This window comes from Trachypithecus francoisi, unplaced genomic scaffold, assembly GCF_009764315.1.
Source record: "Trachypithecus francoisi isolate TF-2019V2 unplaced genomic scaffold, Tfra_2.0 Lachesis_group16, whole genome shotgun sequence".
In the NCBI taxonomy this organism is placed as follows: Eukaryota; Metazoa; Chordata; class Mammalia; order Primates; family Cercopithecidae; genus Trachypithecus; species Trachypithecus francoisi.
This window is the reverse complement of record NW_022681461.1, coordinates 54,085,260-54,109,639: the sequence shown is the minus strand read 5'-3', so window position 1 is coordinate 54,109,639 and position 24,380 is coordinate 54,085,260. Positions and strand designations below refer to the sequence as shown.

General features: G+C 38.7%; 2 long non-coding RNA genes and 1 pseudogene across 4 annotated transcripts in view; 1 reads left to right on the top strand and 2 right to left on the bottom strand.

Moving 5' to 3' along the window:
• Positions 1 to 24,380, bottom strand: part of LOC117098669 — a 73,292-nt gene that overhangs the window by 39,390 nt on the left and 9,522 nt on the right. For both annotated transcript variants that reach the window (XR_004443529.1, XR_004443530.1), the window contains exons 2-3: positions 16,337 to 16,443; positions 16,150 to 16,245 (exon numbers count right to left, since the gene is read on the bottom strand). This is a non-coding gene — a long non-coding RNA (uncharacterized LOC117098669). The remainder of the gene's footprint in view (positions 1 to 16,149; positions 16,246 to 16,336; positions 16,444 to 24,380) is intronic.
• On the top strand, positions 467 to 22,742 carry LOC117098671. The gene is made up of 4 exons (XR_004443531.1): positions 467 to 478; positions 7,728 to 7,732; positions 12,418 to 12,423; positions 22,613 to 22,742. It is a non-coding gene; the product is annotated as an uncharacterized LOC117098671 (long non-coding RNA).
• Positions 18,999 to 20,808, bottom strand: LOC117098667 (annotated as a pseudogene). The gene has a single exon (XR_004443526.1). The product of XR_004443526.1 is annotated as an alpha-enolase-like (transcript).

Genomic DNA, 24,380 nt, shown 5'->3' with positions numbered 1-24,380 from the left:
ATTTTAATCTAACAATTTAACTTCAATTACATACAAACATTCTACACTTTTACTTTTCCTCTCCTCACTTTTTATGTTATTAAGATCACAGGTTATATTTTTTATATTGTGCTTTCTTTAACAAATTGTTATGGCTGAAGTTATTTTTTATAATTTTGTATTTTAACTTTTATGCTAGTGTTAAAAGTAATTTATATGCCATTATAATAGTACTAGGATCTTCTGACTTTGATGATATTCTTACCTTTACAGTGAGTTCTATACTTTCATATGTTTTTATGTTCTTAGCTAATGTACTGTTTTTCAATTGAAGGAACTCCCTTTACCATTTCTCGTAAGGCTCATCTAGTGATGATGAACTCCCTTAGCTTTTGTTTGTCTGGGAAGATCTTTATAATTCCCACATTTCTGAAGGATAGCTTTGCCAGGTATAATATTCTTGGTTGAAAGGTTTTTTGTTGTTTTTTTCCAACACTTTGTATATTATGTTCCACTCCCTCTTGGTCTGCAAGGTTTCTGCAAAAAAAAAAGTCTGCTGATAGTCCTATAAGGGACGGTAGTTTCCCTTGTATGTGATAAACGGCTTTTCTCTTGCTGCTTTCAAAATTCTCTTTGACTTTTTTCTTTTTTTATTTGATAGAATATTGATATGTTACAATTGTAGGTATTTACGGGTTCCAATGTGATGCTGTGATGTACGTATGGAATGTGGAATGATTAAATTAAGCTAATTAACATATCCAACGCCTTAAATATTTACCATTTATTCATCCTAACTGAAACATTATGCCTTTTGACCAATATCTCCCCAAAACCCCTTCCTCGGCCTCTGAAAACCACAATTCTGCTTCTTCCATGAGTCTGGTTGTTTTAGATTTCACAGAGAAGTGAGAATATGTGGTATTTGTTTTTCTGTGCCTGGCTTGTTTCACTTAGACAAATGTCCTCCAGGTTTATCCATGTTGTTGCAAACATACATACAAACGGCCAACAGATATAGGAAAATATGTTCAACGTCACTAATCATTACAGTAGTGCAAATTAAAATCAGAATTAGATATCACTGCATACCTTGTAGAATGACAATTATAAAAAAGATGAAAGATAACCAGTGTTTGCAAAGATAGAGAGAAAAAGGAATCCCTAGTATATTGTTGATGGAAATGTAAATTAGTACAGCCATTATGGAAAACTGTATGAAGGCTCCTCAAAAACTAAAAATAGAATTACCATATGATCCAGCAATCCGACTTCTGGGATTTCCAAAGGATCTGAAATCAATATGTCAAAGAGATATCTGCACTCTCAAATTGCAGATATCTCATATTACAGCAGTATTCACAACAGTCAAGTTATGGAATTGATATAAACATCCATCAACAAACAAAGAAAATGTGGTGTATATACACACAATAGAAACTATTCCTCCTTTTAAAAAAGAGAGATTGTCTTTAATTTAATAATTTGATTATAATGTGTTTAAGTGAAGATCTTTTTATGTCTAATCTAAATATATGTTTATGTTCTATGTTTAATTTTGGGCTTCATGGACCTGGATGTTCATTTTCCTCTCCAGATTTGGGAGGTTTTCTATCATTATTTCCTTAAATAAGCCTTCCTCTCTTTCATTCTTGTCTGCTCCTTCTGAAAATTTCATAATGTATATATTTGTTTGCTTAATCATGTCCCATAAATCCCATAGTCTTTCTTGTTTTAAATTGTTCCTCTGACTAGATATTCTCAAATGACCTATCTTCAACCTCACCAATTCTTTCCTCTGCTTAATCAAGTCTGCTGTTTAGGCTCTCTGTAGAAATTTGCAGCTCAATTATGTGTTCTTCAACCCCAGTATTTCTGTTTGGTTCTTTTCTATGGTTTTTATTTTTCTATTGAACTTCCCATTTTATTCATGTATTTTTAATCTGATTTTTGTTTACTTGCCTATCTGTGTTCTCTTGTAGTTCACTGAGCTTCTCCAAGATAATCATTTTGAATTCTTTATCTAGCAGTTCATCTAATTCTATTTCTTTAGGGTCAGTTACTGGCAATTTATTTTGTTCCTTTGGTGGTGTCATGTTTCCCTGATTATTCATGATCCTTTTGGCCTTGTGTTGGTGTCTATGCAGTTAAAGAAATACGCACTTTTTCTAGTCTGTAAAGACTGGCTTTAAAAGGAAAAACACTTCACCAGTTGGCTCAACCAGAAATTTTGGGCAGCTCCGCTCTGAGGGTCCATAGATAGGCTGGCTACTGAAGTCACCAGAGCAGCTGGCTTGACGCTTCAGTCAGAGGGCAGACAGGTGTGGCACCTGGGTTTGTGATGCTTGGCCTGGAATCAGGGATGATGGGGGCTGGTCTGGTGCTGGGGCAGGGCTGGTGCTTAGATTTGCAGGAGCCAGCCTGAAGCCTAGGTCCATGGGTACTGGTCCAGTGCCTGGATCCATGGTGGCTATCATACAGCATGAGTCCATAGGGGCAGGCCTGAAGACTGAGGCTTTGAGAGCCAGCTTAGCACTGGGACAAGTCTAAAACCTAGGTCTGTGGGGGCAAGTCTGGTGCTGAAGTTCACTGGGGCAGGCTTGGTGCTGTAGCCTATGAAGTCTTGTGCTTACGTAATTCTCTTTTCCCAACCTGAAGATTCTCTCTCTCTCTCTCTCTCTAATATATACACACTGTGCTGTGTGGGCTTGGAAGAGGAGTGATGCAAGCAATATGCAACAATCCTTTCTACCTTCTTCAATGTGCCTTTTCTTATTTCTGTGTTCCACCCAGGTACTGTAATTCTCACTTTGATTCCTTAGCACTTGCAAAAGTATTTGTGCATGAATGGTTATTAAAATTGATGTTTCTGTGAATGAGCAAGCACTGGAGACTCCTATCCCACCATTTTCAATGAGTCTCCTCTTCAATCAATATTTCTCTGTTATTATATATTTCCTTCAATCAGGATAAGCTTATGAAGATCAAAAAATTGTTTCTTTATCCTTTTCTGTGAACAGCTTACAATAGTGTCAAACCTCAATTTTCTCCCTAATAAGTGATGGCAAATATGATGAATGAAAGACAATATTTCCTCCAAGTATACTGCAGTTATGTCTGTTTCCTTCTTTGCTTCTTTACTACTAGTACAATGGTCTCCAAAGAGAGAAGTATGTGGCCCAGAGGTTTGCAAGGTGAGCCATCAAAGCCCAGGAAGAAAATATTAGAATTTCTATTTCTATTTATTTTTGCACCTTATCCCTTTGAACATCTAAATTTTGCACATGCTTACATTATATATTAACCCATTAATACACAAATACAATTTATAAATAAATAAGTATATTTGCTCTGTGAAGAATTGAGGGCACAATTTAGAAAGTCTGGAAACCATTGTACTAAACAGCTAACATACTAAATTCCTGCCACAAAATAAGCATGAAAAAGTCATTTACTGAATTTACCACATTACTATACTTTTTAAGTTCAAATTACTTTCCATATATTAAACTATCATGTGTCAAATAATATGGTTTGAAGTGCCACTTAGACACAAAGCACTCAATCAATAAATGCTGTAAGCCAACAATATTTTTTTTTAATAAATGAATGAACATTCTATCAAGATGGGAAAACACTGTGGTAAACTGAGCTATCAATAATTTGGTATGCTGAGGAGCTCCATGGCAAAAGGGATCCAAGTTCAATTAGTTATTTTGTAAATGCTGCATACTATATTACACTCTTTCAGATTCACAGCAAAGATGAGTATGCTAAAGGCTCTAGGAAATCCTGCAAGTTACAACTACCTTTAACTTTGTTTATTCCAACATTTCCCATTTCCACATTTTTTTTTTTCATCCATAGCACTTCTTCCCCATTCATAATGTCCATTAACTACCTACAGGGAATAGTGTTCCTAAGAATGCACTTGGTGAAATTCTGTTTTAATGAGAATTCACCTAAAAACTGAAGGCTCAGCTGAACATAGAAGCATTCTTATTGGTTGCATATGAAGCTAAGGGGCTAAGGGATAACTCAAGCCATTGTACATAGAATTCTTTTTTTTTTTTTTTTTTTTTTTTTTTTGAGACGGAGTCTCGCTCTGTCGCCCAGGCTGGAGTGCAGTGGCCGGATCTCAGCTCATTGCAAGCTCCGCCTCCCGGGTTTACGCCATTCTCTCGCCTCAGCCTCCCGAGTAGCTGGGACTACAGGCGCCCGCCATCTCGCCCGCTAATTTTTTGTATTTTTTTTTTAGTAGAGACGGGGTTTCACAGTGTTAGCCAGGATGGTCTCGATCTCCTGACCTCGTGATCCGCCCGTCTCGGCCTCCCAAAGTGCTGGGATTACAGGCTTGAGCCACCGTGTACATAGAATTCTGTACTATGCAATGTCATTAGTATTGACCTAGATTGTGGGTATAGCAAGGATGCACCTTAAGCTTCCTACCGAAATCCAAGTTTGAACTTTACAAGCATGTTATTTGGTTGGGTATATTTTTATCTCAGATATTTAGCTAATTTATACATACAGAGTCTACCTGGTTTGAAGGGAGGAATTATCATTTTTATAGAAAGGGGACAAGAGGAAGTGGCCTATTTAACTAAAGTCTTTGCTTTGTGTCAGACTTCATGCTAAACATTTTAACTTTTTAAAATATTTAAATCTCCCAACAACTATACTGACTATATGTGTTGTCCCCTCTTACCAAGGAGGAAGCTGAGATTCAGAGAAGCACAAACTCATAATTATAAGAGCCTAAAGTGACAATGCAGGTTATCATCCAAATTAGGATACTTCTGGGAATGTCCCATAATTATTCTGGGACTTTTTTAGCTTAAATTGGTCTCTTCCAACCTTTCTAAAAGAGACATGGTTTGAACTCGGGTCTCCCCAGCATCTCCTCATTTCATTACATCTTGTTGCTTGAGATATGAATGGAATTTAAGATGTCAGGAGAAATCATCCATCAATGATAAGAAAAAACTTTGCAAGACTGCTTTTAAAATGTGTTTAACTGTACAAATAGAAAATAAAAAAAGAATGGTCAAAACATAAATTGTGTCTTTCACCAATGCAGAGCTGCCTTTAAAAAATTCTAACATAATACTAGGTATATCCTAATAGGTGTATGATAAGAAATGGCTGGGAATAATCCTTTATATTAGGTCTAACATCATCCAGAATCTTTTTAAAATACTATATTGCTTGGTGCTTATTTTACCACTTACAAGGAATATATCAAGAAACTGGGGGAAAAATCCAGAAAATAGCAACTGAAATGGTTTAAACCATTGTAACATAGCAGTTATGACAAAAAATGAGATAGGATTATTTAGTCCAAAATGAAAATTCAAAGAAGTAACTTTAAAATTGCCTTCAAGTGAATTAAAAATTGCCAAAAGAGGTCTTCATGTCCATAAGGATAAAACAAGAGTCTAAGATTTAATTACAAACTGTGAGATTCAGCATGTGGAATTAAGTCTTGTTAATAAAAGCTATTCAATAACACAACAAGTAACAAGGGGGCATACCCCAGACTCTTTTACATAAAACAACAAGTCACCTGCAAACATACCTTGATGATTGCTTTTCTTGAAGGCAGAGAAATAGAAGCAGTAATCACCTCATCTCATGCAAGTCCTATGATTCGTTGCTCTGATTTTCCTGTTCTTAATATTTATGCCTGATATAAATAATTGATCATTCAACATTCCCCACTAATAGTGTAAAGTTCAAACTTCTTATGATATCATAGAAATGTTTTATCATATTTCTATCTACTCTACCAGCATAATAACTTGCCACTCCCTCAGCATATCATGCCTTCTGTCATACTAGAGAAAAAAACCACAAGGAGCACTCCAAAACCACAATGTCCTAACAGTTCTTTGCCTTTACACATGCTATTTCCCCTGAACAGGAGGCACTTCTTTCCTCCTGACCACTCAGTCCATCCTCCCACCTCTTCCCAAGCCCTCAATTCATTCTACAAACCATTATCGTTCTTGAAAATAAAACTCAAGTGTCTTCTCAGCTGTTTAAACAGGTGAGTCTTTCCTGTCTGTCTGTAGTCTCAACAGACAAATTTAGCTGCCTTCTGTGCTTTCAAAGTACATTTTTCCCACCTTCATTATGGCACATATCACATTATTATTAAAACTCTTTATTTGCCCGGCATCCTGAGTAGACTGTAAACTCTCTACTGGCTGCAGGATGGGAGAGAAGGGGCAAAAACAAGATACCGTTTGGTTTGATTCTTTTTGCTTCTCAGTTACCTAGCACATAGTAGGTTGCAAAATTCTTGCATTGAATTAATGAAGCAATTAATTACCGTTTGAGTGCAAAGAAATATTAAACATTCAAATTGTTGCTATGGAAACCATATCTAGGGATTTCTATTGGTCTTTAAATTCAATTGATTTAGACTTGTTTTCCAAGTTTCTTCTGAAAGCATTTTTACCTTCAAACGATAGAATCAATAATGTATGTTTAAACTCTCTGGAGCAAACATGTGTGTCTGATCTACTCTATCAAACCCAGAAAAACACCCAGGACTCCAAAGGTAAAAATAGTGAAGAACATATCTGTTTAAAAGGGTGGTTAGAAAGTATAAATCATCTCATCAAATCAGTTCCAGAAAAAGCTTCTGGGAGGTAGACAGGCATCCAGATCCCCCTTTAGCTTGATTTGTATATGAATAAGGACAGCAGGGTTTTCCATGAGGAAAAATGGTACACTGAAATATTTTATTATTAATATAGACATAAAGCAATATCAGACATCTTAAATACAACTGCTCTCTTGTTGCCATGTGTGAGATGTTTACTCTTTGATGTAAAGTTAATTTATTTATCTACATTTGCAACATTTGTTAAAGCATTTACATCTTGAAGAAAATGAATAAATATGTCAAATGCAAGGATGCATATTTTAAATATACTATTTACTTTCATAAGACAATATACTTCCAAAATATTTCCTCTTAATTTAAACATTTTTACTTCTAAATGGATTCATTTTAGATTAAATCATTCTAAATTGGGTACTTCAAAAAGCAAGGTGAAATTACATATTTATGCATTTTAATGGATTTTACTCCTTTTGATTCCATGTAAATTGTCTTTTTAGAAAACGAAAATGAATGAAAAATAATACCTTAAGGTAACAAAATCTTGTTCTGCACAGTTAAACTGACTTTAATTTCTGCTAAACCAAGAAACTAGAACTCAGTTCCTCAATATTTGTTTCTCAAATGCCTTCAACCTTTCCCTTTTTGTCTCCACCTTCCTCTCAGCATTTTGACTGTTCCAAATTCCTTCTGTATATAAAATCTTAGAAACTAAAATAGAAACATGTCAAATTCTGGCTATTTCCCCCGTTCTCTCTGCCCTTTTACAGGCAACCTTCTCTCTCCCTGTGCTTCCTTCCTTCAACCTTCTGCAGTCTGGCTTCAGCTCCTTCTGCTCCACTGAATCTCTTCCTGTCGAAGTCACCAATAACTGCTTGTTATTAAATCTGAAGATATGTTTCATTATTGTGTTCTTACTTTTTGCTCTGTTTTTCTAGAAGTGGAATCTTTAATTGCTGTAATACCATTCTTACTTGCTTTTCCTCCTATATCTCTGGCCACCCTTCAGTCACATAATGGGCTTCTTTTTTTATAGTCATTCTTTAGATGTTGCGCTCTTCAGAGCATTAGATTATTCTCATTTCCACATCCTTTGTGACTGATTGTTACATAACAGCCTTAGTGAATCACTGAATTCACATTCAATTCCCCTCCCACATTGGGCTGGCCTTTTGCTTGAGCCAATAGAATGAAGGGAAATGACACTGCAATTTCTGAGCTGTGCTTTAAGACATTTCCTTTAATCTTTTTGCCACCCAGAGATGCCATGTAAGAAAGTTTGGGGTATCCTTCTTGAAGATAAAGGCCTATGTATGGAGAGAGACCTTGGTAGATGAGAGACCATGACCAGTTCCCATCCATTCCAACAATCCTATCTCAGGTGACAGACATGTGAATAAGGCCACATTGCATCCTGCAGTTCCAGTTGTGCCATCAACTGACTGCAAATGCATGAATGAGCTCAGCCAATACTATGTGGTACAGGGACTAGTCACCCCACTGAGCTCAACCCAGGTTTCAGAATTATGAACAAATATTTATTAGTGTTGTTTTAAACCACTAAGTTTTGGGATGGCTTGTGATGTGGCAATAGTTAACTAATGCACTCTCCTTAGGCAATCACAATCACTCCCATAGTTTCAATTGTCATCATTGTTTAATGACCTTTAAATCCAGACCTCCACTTTAGCCTCTTCCTGAGCAGCAAGTCCATATACATAATTGCCAAGTAAATTTTCATGCTTGGATGTCAGTATGACTTCCAATCCCTGGCACCTGAGTTGGGAGACTGGAAATCTAGAACTACCATTTAGGGTGCTTATTATTTGTAGCCTTTCCATGTGGCTTGGCATGTGCATTCTGGTATGGTGGTCTTAGGACACCCAAATTTCGTATACAGCAGTTCATGGCACCAAACGTGAATGTTCTGGAAAACAAGGTGGAGGCTGCACTGCTTTTCCTTATTCAGCCTCATCAGTCATGCCGCATCACTTTTGTTGCATTCTATTGGTTACAAGCAAGTCACAAGCCCACTCAGAGTCAAGTGTTGCGGGGAGAGCCTCACTGCTTGATGAGAGGAATGTCAAGGTCACATAAGCAAAGAATTCATGTGGAATGCAGACATTCTTATGGCTATCTTTAGAATATGGAATCTGCCATACTAACACGTGTACTCATACATGGTAAACAGCATTGTAAATTGTTACAGCCATTCTGGAAAACAGCACAACTTCTTTCATTTTAACTCAGTAATCTCATTCAAGGAAATTCATAGTGAGGGAAAAATCAAGAAAAGCAAAAAAATCATCATAAAATGCTGATAATCCATTAGCAAAAATAAATAAATAAATAGAAATAAAAAAATGAAGCAAACATCCAAAGAACTACAACAGGCGAATGACTAAGAGGTACTTTCACACATGAGAAAATAGTCACAAAGGCAACATAAAATATGGGAATTATGTGATATAGCAATGAATAAAATTAAGAATGCAATAAAAAATAGATTAGAATGACTGGCAGAAACCATTTTAAAACATAACTGATGTGCACTAGTGCTATTTTCTTTGATGAGTTTGGATGGTGACCTCAGGTCTCAAGCTGCCCACATGTTTCTACCCTTCCATACACGACTGATACCAAAGGTGGGGCTTCCTAGTGTTCTGGGAAGATTTTCTTTCGTTTGAGTAATGGGGCTGCACAAAGAGACAGCACTAGGGTGGCAGAAAATAGAGACATCTCCTTCAACTATTTAGCCTGCACATAATAAGATCTATGTGTCTATCCTTAGCAAAGTCACTTCAATTAATGTATTAAGCTGAGTGAGATTGAGGCCTAAGTGAACATAAACCTGGGGAATTTGCATCCAGGAGTGTATCTAGAATAAAAAGGGCTTCCTGTTGTGCGTGTGTCCTCAAAATGGGAATTCTTTCCAGATTCAAGAGTCAAGTCATCTTCAGCTGGAGGTAATTCCAGGCCAGATTTATTTCATCCTGCTTGAGTTGTCACCTCATCCCTGAGTGCTGCCTAGTAGGTAGTATGTTATATACTGTTTTATTATATGGTAATCTGTATTCTGTAACTTGTATTTGTGGTTTTGTGTGTCATGGATGTATGTGTCCTGCTACCCTAGAAGATGCAAAGCTCCATGTAGATTTATATTATGCCTTACAAATCTCTCATACCCCTCTCCATACCACACACTTTTGTGTTAAGGACATAGCAGGTATGTAATAATTCCTCTATTATCAAAATACTTAGTGGGTTTAAAAAAAAAATTATACAGACAGGGTCTTGCTACATTGTCCAGACTGGTCTCAAATTCCTGAGCTCAAGCAATTCTCCCGACTCAGCCTCCCAAAGTGCTGGGATTACAGGCATGAGCCACCATGCCCGGCCGTATTATTAGAATACTTAGTTTTATGTCAAGATCGGCTCTATTCAGAATGTATCACCCTATTAAAATTACTTGATAATTTTTATGAGGTCCTACATGATTCCCCAATCATACAAAGGTAAAATATAATTAGGAAGAGGCAAGTCAAAAACCCAAAACAACAACAAAAAAGAGCCACGTCACTGCAGAAAGATCCCAGAATAACTTAACAAATGTACAGAAGCCCTCAAAAATGCTAGGAAGAAACTCACATTTTCTGAGAAGAAAACAAATTCATGAAAACATTAGCCAATATGAATGTACAGACTGACAGACTGATATTTAGGTACCAAGTGGTAGTCACAATGACTGGCATACACTGCCACCTTTCAACCTCATTAAATATGACCCTTTGTGGATAGGTATACTCCTTAAACAGTCACATTCTGTAGGAGATGAAGTTTGGGTACCCGCATCTGTTCTGAGCTTTAGAATTTGACCTCGATTTTCAGCTAAGACTTGTGCATTCACTCTGGCTACTTTAATCAGAATTCTATTGTACAATATTAGTAAATGAGTTTTTCCTGTACTATTCCTTTCCACAGTGACTCTCTCCCGTTCTTGTCATGAAAGAATTCAAGAATAAAGATAGCAAATTCTAGACTTTCATACTTGCCAGATGCCAAATAAAAAATTCAGGGATAAGTACTTATAGACCAGGCTGTGGAAGCAGTTGTTTTCTGTTTACCCAGACTAGATAAAAATCCCACAAAAATCCCACAAAAAGTTTGAGAGGATAAAAATCCCACAAAAATCCCACAAAAAGTTTGAGAGGATATGGATATAAGAGGTGTGATAAGTAAAGAAGGGGTAGGTTTAGCAAAAAGAGCAGCAGGAGAACATACGGCTATGGGACTCATGTAGAGACCGCCCTGTGCCCACACCCATAAGAGAGCTCTAAGACATAAGAGTATAGGACCCCCAGAAAGGTTTCAGGATCGAAGAACAGAGAGTACCGAAGCCTGGTCCCTGTCTTTTTGTCCTAGAAGCTGGCAAGCACTACAGGCAGTATCCAAGCTACCCTGGCCCCTGCATAAAGCAGAGTTTTTAAGTGCTCTAGCAGATGGGCAGTTTGACAGGACACTGGAAATGGCCATTTTCCCAAGTGATCCAGAATGGAGTGGATGTTTCTGCAAATGCAACTGGAACCGTAGGCTAAGAGGACACTCTAGAAGTAGCTTGAGTTTGGATGCTGTATTAATTTCCTAGGGCTGCTATAACAAGGTACTATAGTCTTCATGGCTTAATACAAAAGAAATTCATTATTTCACTGTTCTGGAGGCTAAAAGTCCAAAATCCAGATGTCAGCAGGGCCAGGTTCTTTCAAAGGCTCTGGGAGATAATCTGTTCCTGCTTTTTTCTTGTCTTCTGATGTCACCAGCAATCCTTGGCACTTCCGGGCTTACAGACGCATTAACTCTAACCTCTGCCTTTCTCAGAGCATGGTCTTCTCATCTCGTATGTTCATACATTATCTTCTTATAAGAGGATACTATTCTTATTGTCTAGAGGCCCTCCATGCTCCAGTATGACCTCATCTTAACTAATTACGTCTGCAAAGACCCTATTTCCAAATAAAGTCACATTCTGAGATATGGGGGAGGGGTACCTTCATATTTGTCTTCAATATATAATGGATAAACTTTAATACATATTTTTGAGGAAGACAATTCAATTCAAAACAGATGCCCCATAAGATTCCATAAGTATGGTCATGTCCAAGGACCAGAAAGGATTGCATCATCTTATGGATACTCACTTGGGAGAAAAATGGCCCTGAGCCAGATCATCTTCCCAACTCCCATGGTCCAAAGCTCCTAGAAAATCACTGGACAAAGGAAAGAATAAGTAAGAGAGGGAAATCCTGAATTAAATGAGCTGAAAACAGATGCCTGAGTTTATCTTAAGTTGACTAAGATATTTTTTCTTTCTGCAATCAGCCAATATCAGGGTTCCAAAAATGAAACTAAACAGAAGTATTGAGAAAAATATAAATTGTGTTTCTGGAACATCCAAAGTTTTGAAAATAAATATCATAACAGTTATAAATCTATCTGTTCTGTAGCAATCCTTGGGGAAAAGGAAGGGCCAGATGTCAGTTTTCTTTAACCGAGAACTTTATAAAGACCACAAAGGGATTAATTAAGAATAACTAAAGGAATGAAAACTACATACAATTTACTTAAACTACAAACAACAAAGAAGGTAGGATGGACATTATTTTTGCAGTCTCCCTGCATTAAAGAATTTATGACCTCCAATGCCTCGCCTCCTGTGACTAAGCTTTTCCCCTCTGCTCCTTTGCCTTCGTTGTTCAGCTTCTGCCTCATCGGCTTTCTCAATGTCCCCCATAGTTCACTTTCAACAACAGTCTACAGTGTCAAGAATCCACTTTGAAATAGTATATTTTGTATTTTTTCTTAAGAGAAGTATCATTCTTATCAGACTTTAGACACAAATACTTGTCTTCCAATATGCTCTGAAATATTCCTGCCATGGCTGGTCTGCACCCAGCGATGGCATGTCTCTTTGTTCTCAGCACACTTGCCAATCTTCCCTTCCAGCTGAGCAGAACATAGTGCAGGAGTTAGCATGTGAGTTTACATCCCGACGGCCTCCGTGTGAACACCAGCTCTGCCACTTACTAGCAGTGTGATCTTGCGCATATTATTTAACCTTTCTCTGCCTTAGTTTCCTTACTTATAAATTTGTATCTACCTCATAAGGCTGTTGTGAGGATTAATTAAACGTGTTCATTCTTATAAAGTACTGAGAGTCAGAGTCAGGTTAAACAGTAAGCACTCACTGTGTATTATTTCTAAATATATAAAGAGTTCTTTCACATCAATAAGAAAAAGACAGTCTAAAGTGAGTCAAAGATAAGAGCCGGCAGTTCACAAAAGAGGAAATGCAAATGATCAATAAAAAATGAAAATATACCATAATCAGTAAACATAAACATGGAAATTAAAACAACACAATGATTTTTTTGCCTATTACATGACCATGTAAAAGTCTGAGAACATTCAGTGCTAATGAAAACCTACAGAAAATGGCAGTCTCATTTATTATTGACGAATGTACATTTTCATAATATTTTAGAAAATAAAACTAGCAATATTAAATTTACAGTATGCATACACCCTCACTGAGTATCTTTGTTTTTAGGATTCTGTCAAGGGGAAAGAAAAAAGAAAAATCAGCAGTGTCTGATACTGTCAAAAGTCTTACCCAAAAACGTATCTAAAGGTTTATAATAACAATATCTGTAAATAACTAGACTATCCATCCACTGCCATGGTCTGCATATTTGTATTCCCTCAAAATTTGTACGTTGAATCTTAATCCTCAGTGCAATAGTAGTAAGAGATGGGGCCTTTAGAGAATGAAAGGGATTTGTGCCCTCATAAAAGAGGAGGAGTTTGTCTGCCCCTTCTGCCATGTGAGGATACGGCAAGAAGACATTGTCTATGAGGAACAAGCCCTCACCAGACATCAAATCTGCTGGCACCTTAATCTTGGAATTCCCAGACCCATAACTGAGAAATAAGTTTCTGTTATTTGTAAGATACCCAGCTTATGATATTTTGTTACAGCACCTGGAATAAACTTAGATATCCATATATAGGGAAATGGTTTCCTACACCATGATATATTAATTCTATGAAACAATAAGCAGCTATTAAAAAATGTGGATCATTATGCATTGACTTCAAAATAGGTCCATAACAGACCATTAGGGAAGAATAGCAGCTCCATGTTAGGTCCCAATGTTTGTTTGGTTTTTAATCTTCAGTGGATGTGTGTATATATACATATATGTGTGTGTGTGTGTGTGTGTGTATGTGCGAATGTGTGTGTGGCATTTGTTTCTATTAGCAAAGGAAATCATATAGTTTATAGTAGTTACATTAGAAAATGGGATTAGAAAGAGAAAGTGAGAGACTATCAATTTCGCTTTTGACTATATATTGTTTGGATTGGTAGAGTATGTAGGTATTATTACATTTCAATGGCAAAACTGTGAAGAATGGAGAAAAAAATAAATTTTCAATAAAAATCAAAAATTAGCTACTGCATACTTTCCTCGGGGCACAAGAAAGTATTCAAAGTTATATATGAAAATGTTTCCAAATGACATGTTTAATAACAGAAAATAATTCTTTTGTAACTTTTATTTTAGTTTCAGAAGTACATGTGAAGCTCTGTTACATAAGTAAACTTGTGTCACAGGGACTTGTACAGATTATCTTATCACCCAGGAATTAAGCCCAGTATCCAACAGTTATCTTTTCTGCTCCTCTCCTCCTCCCACCCTCTACCCTCAAGTAGACCCCAGTGTCTGTTGTTTCTTTCTTTGTGTTCATAAGTTCTTATCATTTAGCTCTCACTTGTAAGTGAGAACATGTGGTATTTGGTTTTCCTTTCCTCAACTATTATCTATGCTCCAGCTCGATCCATATTCCTGCAAAAGACATGATCTCATTCTTTTCATGGCTGAATATTATTCCATGGTGTACACATGTACCACATTTGCTTTATCAAATCTGTCATTGTTGGACATTTATGTTGGTTCTATGTCTTTGCTATTGTGACTACTGCTGTAATGAGCATTCATGTGCGTACCTCTTTAAGGTTAAATGATTTATATTCCTCTGGGTATATGTCCAGTAATGGGATTGCTGGATTGAATGGTAGTTCTGCTTCTAACTCTTTGACGAATTGCCATACTGCTTTCTGCAATTGTTGAACTAAATTACACTCACACCAACAGTGTGTAAGTGGTCCATTTCCTCTGCAATATCACCAGCATCTGTTATTTTTTGACTTTTTAATAATGTTCATTCTGACTGGTGTGAGATAGTTTCTTACTGTGGTTTCTATTTGCATTTCTCTAATGATCACTGATATTGAGCTTTCTTTCATATGCTTGTTGACTGCATATATGTCTTCTTCGGAAAAGTGTCTGTTCATGCCCTTTGCCCACTTTTTAATGGAGTTGTTGTTTTCTTGTTAATTTGTTTAAGTTCATTATAGATGCTGGATACTAGACCTTTGTCAGATGCATGGTTTGCAAATATTTGGATATAGAATCAATGTACGAAAAGTACTAGCATTCCTATGCACCAACAACAGCCAAGCCAAAAGCCAAACTAGAAAGACAATCTCATTCACATTTACCAAAAAAAAAAAAAAAAAAAAAACCTAGGAATACAGCTAACCAGGGAGGTAAAAGATCTCTACAACAAGAATTGCAAAAACACTTCTCAAAGAAATCAGAGAAGGCATGAACAACTGGAAAAACATCCCATGCCCATGGATAGGAAGAATCAATATCATTGAAAGGGCCATACTGTCCAAAGCAATATACAGATTCAACGCTATTCCTATCAAAGTACCAGTGACATTCTTCACAGAACTAGAAAAAAATCTATTTTAAAATTCCTATTGAACCAATAAAGAACCTGAACAGCCGAGACAATACTAAGCAAAGAGTACAAAGCTGTAGGCATCACATTGCCTAACTTCAAACTATACTATAGGGCTACAGTAAACAAAACAGCATGGTAGTGACACAGAAACAGATAAATGGACCACCCAATGGAACCGAATAGAGAGCGCAGAAATCAGGCTGCACACCTACGACCACCTAATCTTTGACAAAGCTAACAAGAGCAAGCAATGGGGAAAATTCCCTATATAATAAGTGGTGCTGGAATAACTGGCTAGCCATATACAGAAAACTGAAGCTAGGTGCCTTTCTTACCCCATATACAAAAATCAACTCAAGATGGAGTAAAAACTTAAATGTAAAACCCAAATCTATAAAAACCCTGGAAGACAACCTAGACAAGATGATTCTGGACATAGGAATGGGCAAAGATTTCATGATGAAGACACCAAATGCAATCACAAAAAAAAAGGAAAAATTGTTATGTGGGATCTAATTAAACTTAAGAGCCTCTACACCGCAAAATAAACTATCAACAGACTAAACAAACAACTTACAGAAAATAACTCTTATATACAAACTATCAAGTTGTTTAAAAAGTTTAGTGACAAGTTCAATCAACCAGTGAAAATTAAATCCCTTTACACTCACCCTGTCTATCAGCAAAGGGCTACACATGACCATGATACAATGAAAACGTGGAACATACACTGTCATAAGTTGGAAATTTAGTTAGGTTTTCTCTCCCTAAGAGGAAAAAGAAAAATTTAATTTTCTGTCCATTTATAATAGGCCTTGGGGTAAATGCTAAAATGCAGCCTAGAGTAGATGAAGAAACCTTTCTTGCTGGAAAGAGGCACAGCGTACAGCAGTATTTCTCTGCAGGATGAGAGTATAGGGGGCAGGGGTGCTTCAAGAATAGAAGAGCTGGGACCCGATCCGAATCTGAAATGCAGAAAAGAGAGGCCGTCAAAAGGCATATTTAATATTTACTTAATTCATTGATTCTAAAAAGTACAGTTTTTCACATTTTAATACCTCTGAAATTAGGAAGAGTCTTAGATTTAATGACATATTATAATCACTGCTGGCCAGGTGGCAGTTTTGATGTGGTTGTCATTGCTTTCAGTATAAATATTCACATTGTCGTCACTTCCATTGAGTTTTGAATATTCTTGGTGCTACAAGTGTTGAGTTTAATTGCCATTTAAAGTGTCTTCTAAAAGATTGCACCATGATTTGGCATTGAGGCAGAAGTCATTATATACGCAAAAATATACAGAAATAGAGCAGTGGGGAATGCATTTACTTTTAGTGAGGCAAATATTCATCATTTCAGGAATGACTAGAGCTCCTTATTTCCTTACAAAACAATAACCATGTGTTTTACAGAACCTAAGAAAAAAATAACCAGAAGTGGATGAAGCAGTGTTAGGTTTTGTTATTAAATGCATATAAAAGGGATTGCCTATCACCTGCCATGCAGAGGAACTAAAAACAAAAGAAATTGCTAAATCTCTTGGAATTGATGAAAGGCAATGAGTGGTGATGTGACTGATTCATGCATCATGCAGGACTATTTTTAAGGCATTATGTCATAGTTTTGTTGATAGTATTTGTTTTCCTTAGTAGAACATACATAATCCAATGGTATGTCTTTCAATCAATGGCATCATAGATCAATAAAATATGGTTAAAATATATTTTTCAATATTGAAATTTTTTAAGAAACACATTGGCTTTCTGATTTAAAAATAAATAAAGAAAAAAAAGCCAGAAATAATATTTTAAGTTGGTAGAAATAACAAGCAACATTTCACAACTGGGCAGGGAAAGAAAAGTGGGCATGTGGCCATTGCACTCTCTTGGGTTTAAAAAAAAAAAATAGAAAGAAAAAGTTTGAGAGTCATTGGTTTAGGATAATCTGAATCCCATTTATGGCTCTTCTATTTATGTTTTACAGCTCCCTGGACAAGGTAGTGAATTTCAGTGAGAGTTTTTCCTCTACAAAATAGGTATAACAACACCACCTCAACGACTCGTGACAATTTAAAAAGTGGCATAAACACATAGTTCATCAGGCACTTGGCCTGTAAATGCTCATTAAAATACCAGCCCCTGTGTTTTTCAAAGGAAGGTGCCATCTTTAGGTGAAATTCTGGTTTGTAGAGGTTATGTCATTGATCTACAAGGAGCATAAGTTATTAAAACTCTAAGCTTTAAAACATACAGATTTAACATTCAAAACAGGTTGATTTGAAGAATACCTTGATTTGATGAGATGCATCTTTTCTAATGTGCTTTAATCTCAAATATTTTCCCAAATATAATTATTCTCTTGGAAGCTGCTACTAGCTGAGAAATAGTCACCTTCCCCTGCTATTTCCTCTAAAGAAAGGAATTCAGAAACAGCCTGGGAAAAATACTTTCCCTGTCAAAAGTAATAAATCAGAGTCTTTTTTTTTTTTCATTGCTATCTTAATTTTCATCTCTAATTATAGCTTGGAAAAAATATTGGAGTGCAAAATCAAACCAAGAAAAAGTTTACTTTTGTAGATTTAAGAGGGAGAGATTAATCTCCAGGAAAATTAAAAGACATCTTTGTTATGCCTGAGTCCTCTTAGTCTATGTATAATTTCAGCCTTCACCAAAGGTGCTCATCACATAAATGTCAAAGGGGAGAACAAATAAAAGTCACAACAATACATTAAACTTGTTACTTTAAAGAATATGAGGTCATAAAATTTCTAGCAGTTTTCTAACTGTTCTGATGAATTAATGAAATCTTCTTTCCAAACTCACATTGCAGAATGATATCTATACAGCATTATAGGCAAGGATTATGACTCTCTCTAGAGACTATAACAGAGTATTGCTGCCATTGCCCTGTGATCCATCTTCCTTTTCCCATCAGGATTATTACAACCAGGAAACAGGCATATAAGAATGTGCTTCTTCCACTTTTATGCACTGGACTAAGAAGCAAAAAAGAGCTCTAGAGAGCCCATATTTTGGTTCCACTTAGAAACATTAATAGATGCTAAAATTTGAAGAAACTTAACATTTGGAAAACAAAATGGAAATGAACTTAGAGTCAAAGAGGGATGAAGTGCAACTCCTTTCTGTTTAGTTTTATAGGCATATATGGACAATCTACTACATACTACACTTTGCCAAGAGCACAGAGCCCACTGGGAGAAGCAGATATATTAGTAGAGTTTTATTATCTAATATTGTTAGTGCTAAAACAGATGTGTGAAGATGGCTATACTCTTCTACAAGCCTGTTTTCAAGGTTTTCTGGCCTGACTTCATTCCATATTCTTACTTGAAACCTAGTTTTAATCCAAAAGACTGCAAAGCTTGCAGGGTACTTGCCTAAATCAATCACTTTCTGAATCTCTGTCCACCTCCACATAGTAGGTATCATTTCATGTACAACATTAGCAACCCCACTCTTAGACACTTACTTCTTTGTAGCCAATTTTTTTTTTTTTTTTTTATTCTCATGGGTCACTGAGGCTTTTTATTTTGAGCACAAAACCACCGGGGATCTAGCCTGTGGCCACCCCGGAGATGACACGAGGCTCACATGACTCTAGACACTTGGTGGAAAGTGAGGCGAGAAAAACAATGACTTGGGCCAATTACACGACTGCAAAGCTAGAGCTGCCAACAGGGCTCCAGGGAGCTTGGCTTCTGTAGAAGTTCTAAGGAAGCGGTACGAACTCCACGGCGGTGGGGCGCTAACTAGCAGGGACCCCTGCAAGTGTTGGTCGGGGGCCTCGAGCTGCCTGAGCTGACACGAGGGGAGGGGTCTGTGTAGCCAACAGGTGACCGAAGGGCTTGCCTGCCCACAGCTTACTTGGCCAAGGGGTTTCTGAAGTTCCTGCCGGCAAACTTAGCCTTGCTGCCCAGCTCCTCTTCAATTCTGAGGAGCTGGTTGTACTTGGCCAAGCGCTCAGATCGGCAAGGGGCACCAGTCTTGATCTGCCCAGTGCACAGCCCCACAACCAGGTCAGCGATGAAGGTATCTTCAGTCTCCCCAGAACGATGAGACACCATGACACCCCAACCATTGGCCTGGGCCAACTTGCACGCCTGAAGGGACTCGGTCATGGAGCCAATCTGGTTGACTTTGAGCAGGAGGCAGTTGCAGGACTTCTTGTTCACGGCCTTGGCAATCCTCTTTGGGTTGGTCACTGTGAGATCATCCCCAACTACCTGGATTCCTGCACTGGCCGTGAACTTCTGCCAAGCTCCCCAGTCATCCTGGTCAAAGGGATTTTCGATAGACACCACTGGGTAGTCCTTGATGAAGGACTTGTACAGGTCAGCCAGCTGATCAGGTGAGATGTACCTGCTGGGGTCATCGGGAGACTTGAAGTCCAGGTCATACTTCCCAGACCTGAAGAACTCGGAGGCCGCTACGTCCATGCCAATGACCACCTTATCAGTGTAGCCAGCTTTCCCAATAGCAGTCTTCAGCAGCTCCAGGCCTTCTTTATTCTCTAGGATGTTGGGAGCAAACCCGCCTTCATCCCCCACATTGGTGGCATCTTTCCCGTATTTCTCCTTGATGACATTCTTCAGGTTGTGGTAAACCTCTGCTCCAATGCGCATGGCTTCCTGAAGTTTGCTGCACCAACTGGGAGGATCATGAACTCCTGCATGGCCAGCTTGTTACCGGCATGAGAACCGCCATTGATGACATTGAAAGCCGGGACTGGCAGGATGACTTCAGAATTGCCAGCCAAGTCAGCAATGTGGTGGTACAGGGGGACCCCCTTCTCAACAGCACCAGCTTTGCAGATGGCGAGGGACACCCCCAGAATGGCGTTCGCACCAAACTTAGATTTATTTTCTGTTCCATCCATCTCGATCATCAGTTTGTCAATCTTCTCTTGTTCTGTGACGTTCAGTTTCTTGCTAACCAGGGCAGGTGCAATAGTTTTATTTGATGTGCTCAACAGCCTTTGAGACACCCTTCCCCATACAGAGAGTCTTATCATTGTCCTGGAGCTCTAGGGCCTCATAGATATCAGTTGAAGCACCACTGGGCACAGCAGCTCTGAAGAGACCTTTTGAGGTGAAGAGATCAGCTTCAACAGTGGGATTCCCACGAGAGTCAAAGATCTCCCTGGCATGGACCTTGAGAATAGACATGCTGAATTTCTAGCTGCTGGGTCTCGTGGCCTAGGAGAGGAAGCGGCGGGTGCAGCAGACACCGAGGTGAGTGTGAAGCTGGTGAGGTCTGCGAGGTCTGCGTGCTCCGGGTCCCCACACCTACTCCTTTGTAGCCAATATTAAGGCCCTATTTCTATTCCAGTTCCCTACTTCATGTAGAAGTGATACTGTGTACCTCGTGTATTCATCCATTTTTGTGCTGCTGATAAAGACATACCCAAGACTGAGAAGAAAAGGAGAGTGAATTTGACTTATACTTCCACATGGCTGGGGAGGTCTCACAATCATGGCAGAAGGTGAAAGGCACTTCTTACATGGCAGCTGCAAGAGAGAATGAGGAAGGAGCAAAAGTGGAAAACCTGATAAACCCATCAGATCTCATGAGACTTATTCACTATCACAAGAATAGCATAGGAAAGACCGGCCCCTATGATTCAACTTCCTCCCACTGGGTCCCTTCCGGCCCCCACGATTCAGCTGTCTCCCACTGGGTCCCTTCCACAACATGTAGGAATTCTGGGAGGTACAATTCAAGTTGAGATTTAGGTGGGGACACAGCCAAACCATATCATCCCACCCCGGCCCCTCTCAAATTTCATGTCCTCACATTTCAAAACAAATCATGCCTTCCCAACAGTCTCCTAAAGTCTGAACTCATTTCAGCATTAATTCAAAAGTCCACTGTCCGAAGTCTCATCCGAGACAAGGCAAGTCCCTTCCGCCTATGAGCGTGTAAAATCAAAAGCAAGTTAGTTACTTCCTAGATACAATTGGGGTACAGACATTGGGTAAATACAGCCATTCCAAATGGGAGAGATTGGCCAAAACAAAGGGGCCAACAGGCCCTATGCAAGTCTGAAATCTAGCAGGGCAGCCAAATCTAAAGCTCCAAAATGATCTCCTTTGACTATATGTCTCACATTCAGGTCACTCTGATGCAAGAGGTGGGTTCCCACAGTCTTGGGCTGCTCTGCCCCTGTGACTTTGCAGGGTACAGCCTTGTCTCCCAGCTTCTCTCACAGGCTGGCATAGAGTGTCTGCAGCTTTTCCAGGTACACAGTGCAAGCTGTCGGCGGATCTACCATTCTGGGGTCTGAAAGACAGTGGCCCTCTTCTCACATCTCCACTAATTGGTACCCCAGTAGGGACTCTGTGTAGGGGCTCTGACCGCACATTTCCCTTCCACATTGCCCTAGCAGAGGTTCTCCATGAGAGCTTTGCCCCTGTAGCAAACTTCTGCCTGGACATTCAGGTGTTTCCATATATCTTCTAAAATTTAGGCAAAGGTTCCCAAACCTCAATTCTTGACTTCTGTGCACCCACAGGCTCAACACCACATGGAAGCTGCCAAGGCATGGGGCTTGCACCCTCTGAAGCCACAGCCTAAACTGTACCTTGCCCCCTTTTAGTCATGGCTATAGCAGCTGGAATACAGGACACCAACTCCCTAGGCTGCACATAGCACCAGGACACTGGGTCAGGCCCATGAAACCATTTTTGCCTCCAGGCCTATGATGAGAGGGGTTGCTGTGAAGACTTCTGACATGCCCTGGAGACACCTTCCCCATTGTCTTGGGAGTACATTCGGCTTCCTGTTACTTATGCAAATGTGTGCAGCTGACTTAAATTTCTCCTCAGAAAATAGGATGCTCTTTTTCATCACATTGACAGGCTGCAAATTTTCCAAACTTTTATGCTATCCTTCCCTTATAAAATGGAATGCCTTTAACAGCATGCAAGTCACCTCTTGAATGCTTAGCTGCTTACAAATTTCTTCCACCAGATACCCTAAATCATCTCTCTCAAGTTTAAAGTTTCACAAATCTCTAGAGCAGGGCAAAATGTCACCAGTTTCTTTGCTAAAATATAGCAAGAGTCACCTTTACTCCAGTTCCCAACTAGTTCTTTTCCATCGGAGACAACCTCAGCCTGGACTTTACTGTCCATATTGCTCTCAGCGTTTTGGGCAAAGCCATTCAACAATTCTCTAGGGAGTTCCAAACTGTCCCACATTTTCTTGTCTTTTTCTGAGCTCTTCACACTGTTCCAACCTCTGCCTGTTACCCAGTTCCAAAGTCTCGTCCACATTTTTGGGTAACTTTTCAGCAGTGCCCCACTCTACTGGTACAAATTTACTGTATTAGTTCATTTTCACACTGCTGCTAAAGACATACCCAAGACTGAGAAGAAAAGGAGGTTTAATTTGACTTAGAGTTCCACATCCCTGGGGAGGTCTCACAATCATGGCAGAGGGCGAAAGGCACTTCTTGCATGGCAGCTGCAAGAGAGAATGAGGAAGGAGCAAAAGTGGAAACCTTGATAAACCCATCAGATCTCATGAGACTCACTCTCTGTCATGAGAATATCATGGGAAAAACCAGCCCCCACGATTCATTTACCTCCCACTGGGTCCCTCCCACAACGCGTCGGAATTCTGGGAGATACAATTTAAGTTGAGATTTGGGTGGGAACACAGCCAAACCATATCACCTCATGAAGAGGTGATACATTCTAGCTCATGAAGAGGTAATACAATACATCTCATGAAGAGGAGGAAGAGTAAAGTTCTAGAACTGAATTCAGGTTTCATTACTTAACAATGTGACCTCAGGCAAATCACATCACTTCTCTGAACTTCAATTTTATCCTTCATAAATGGGGTGAATAATACTTACCTCAGGTTTATTTGTGAGGATTAAACAAGATCATGGATAAAAATGATTTACTGAGTTTAGTACATGAGAAGCTGTCAATGAGAGTTTGCAATTATGATGTTACTTTGTCCAAGTTAATTAATATAAAAGCAACCTCATCATACATGTAAGATCTTGTTCCCCCTTCTTAGAGAAGGAAATTGTCTGTCATCTTGTGAATAGAACCAAATAGTAATCATATCATTCACTTAATAAGAGCTACACAACCACCATTTCAAGGTTGTTACTGAATACATACCAGGCATTTACTAAAAATATTCACTGTATTTCAGAGGGAACCAGTTTACCTGCAGACACTTAAACTCATATAATGATAATATTAACAAGCTGTTATTAAAAAACTCCTGTGTGTCACTCTTACATGGTCTTCTATAGCCTTGCTATCTCCCTTCAAGAGGTGGAGGTCTTATTTCCCCTTCCCTTAAAAGTAGCTGTGCTTTTGTGACTGGTTCAACAAAAATGTAGTAAAAAAGACATCACATGATTCTCAAGGCCAGGTTGTACAAGGCAATGTGGTTTTCATCTGTCTATCTCCCTTGGACTCTCACTTTTAGAATCCAGCCAGCATGTGGTAATAAAACCAAGCAGCCACATGTAAAGAATATGTATGAGTGTTCTCTCCACAGCCTCACTGAAGGTTCTAGTAACATCCAGTATCAATCCCCAAACATGTAAGTTGACCCTCAGTTGATACTAGTCAGAGCTTGTAAGCCAAGTCAGCTGATGCTATACTAGCAGAGATGCACTGTCCCCACTGTCCTCCCTTCCTCCTGTCTTCCCTTCCCATGCTGGCCACTTCTGTCCTAACTCTGGTCCCTTATTACTTCATACATACTGCATTTCAAGAAGCTCCTCAGTCTCATCTCTGTTCCCCTCTACTCCCTTAAAACCACCCAGCATATAACTAATAAAAGGCCAATCTTCCTAAAACATTAATTCTATCCTGTCATTCCTATATCAAAAAGTACTCAAGACCTTCCCA